At 35.0% G+C, this 1,717-nt stretch overlaps 1 pseudogene; it reads left to right on the top strand.

The window, feature by feature from the left end:
- Nucleotides 1-292: 292 nt before the first annotated feature.
- LOC144231691 (large ribosomal subunit protein eL21 pseudogene) lies at nucleotides 293-773 on the top strand (annotated as a pseudogene).
- Nucleotides 774-1,717: the final 944 nt, after the last annotated feature.

Here is a 1,717-nt window from a genome sequence, read left to right as displayed (position 1 = left end):
GATGTAGAAAAAAATAAATGCACCGTTGTAAGGTTCTTACTTTGTGTATGAAACAGCCAAATATTAATTCTAGGAAGACCATGAGAGATTAATGAAGTGTATTATCAACCTCCATGAACTATTATAGTAAAAAATGTATATCTAAAGAGTCAGAGGGATTCAAAGTAAACTTTACAAACTGAATTAACACAAAAATGTTTATAGAAGAAGGAAGAGAGAAACCATAAGAGCAGTTTCAATGAAAGAACACAGCCTTCCAGCCAGAATGACCGTCTTCCAGGAATACACCAAAATGATCAACACAAAGGGAAAGAGGAGAGGCACCTGCTCTATGTTCTCTAGGCCTTTTAGAAAACACGGACTTGTTCCTTTGGCCACATATGTGTGAATCTGTAAGAAAGACGATATCATAGACATCAAGGGAAGGGACACAGTTCAAAATGCAGTGCTGCACAAATGTTACCATCACAAAACTGGAAGAGTCTACATTATGCCCAGCATGCTGTTGGCATTGTTGTAAGCCAACAAGTTAAAGGCAAGATTCTTGTAAGGAGAAATAATGTGCATATTGAACAGATTAAGCACTTGAGTAGCCAAGATAGCTTCCTGAAACACATGAAGGAAAGTGATCAGAGAAAAAAGGACCCCAAAGAGAAAGGTACTTGGATTCAACTGAAACACCAGCCTAGTCCACCAAAGAAGCACACTTTGTGAGAACCTGTGGAAAGGAGCCTGAGCTGCTAGGGCCCATTCCCTAGGAATTCAGGGCATGATAAATGTAAAAAAATAAAAGGCCTCAAGACTGTTTAAAAAGAAAAGAAAAAGAAAAAAGAAATTACACAACAATTAAGTCATTTTGTTAAAAACGTTTTTTTTGGAAATTGGTACTATAAACACAGCATTAATACAAAAGTAAAAGTGAGAAACATTTCAAGTTACTAATCTTAGAAGTGAAAAAGGGATATCACTACAAATCCTTATTAAAGCAAGGCAAAATAATGAATAGGAAGTATGAACTTTATGCTGTAAATTTTACTACCTAGACAATTGGTTTAAAGGAGGGGCAATATTGACCTCCAGGGGATATTTGATAATGTCTGGAGACATATTTAGTTGTCACATGGGAAGAGATTAATGGTATTACATGATAATGAGATTAATGATACAACCCCTGGTAGTTGAGGTCAGGGATGCCACTAAATGTCTTATATGTACAGAACAGTCCCCCACAACAAATAATTATCCAGCTCAAAATTTTAATGGTGCTGAGGTTAAGAAACCCTGACATAGATTAAATAGATAAATCCCACAGAGAGCACAGCTGATCAAATCTGATTCAATAATAAATAGAAAAACCTGAATATTTGGAAGTCTAATATTGAATGTAATTCATAATCGGAGCCGTTTGGATTTTACTGTTAATTTCTATAAAATATGTAAGGAGGAAATAATATCAGCCTCATACTAAGTTTCTGGAAATTAGGGCAGGAAGAAACACAACTTGACTAATTTAATGAAGCTAGTATAATGCTGATATTAAACCTGATAAAGTCATTATCAGAAAAGAAAATGAAAGACCAATATCCCTCATGAACATAGACGCAAACATCCCAAAATAAATACCTAACAGTATATGAAAAATACAATGCATTATGACCACATCAGTTTGTGCCAGTGGTGCAAAGTTGGTTTAACATTAGAAAATCTATCAGTGAAG

The sequence above is a fragment of the Crocuta crocuta genome, unplaced genomic scaffold, assembly GCF_008692635.1.
Source record: "Crocuta crocuta isolate KB4526 unplaced genomic scaffold, BGI_CrCroc_1.0 scaffold164, whole genome shotgun sequence".
In the NCBI taxonomy this organism is placed as follows: domain Eukaryota; kingdom Metazoa; phylum Chordata; class Mammalia; order Carnivora; family Hyaenidae; genus Crocuta; species Crocuta crocuta.
This window is presented reverse-complemented; position numbering and strand designations above follow the sequence as displayed.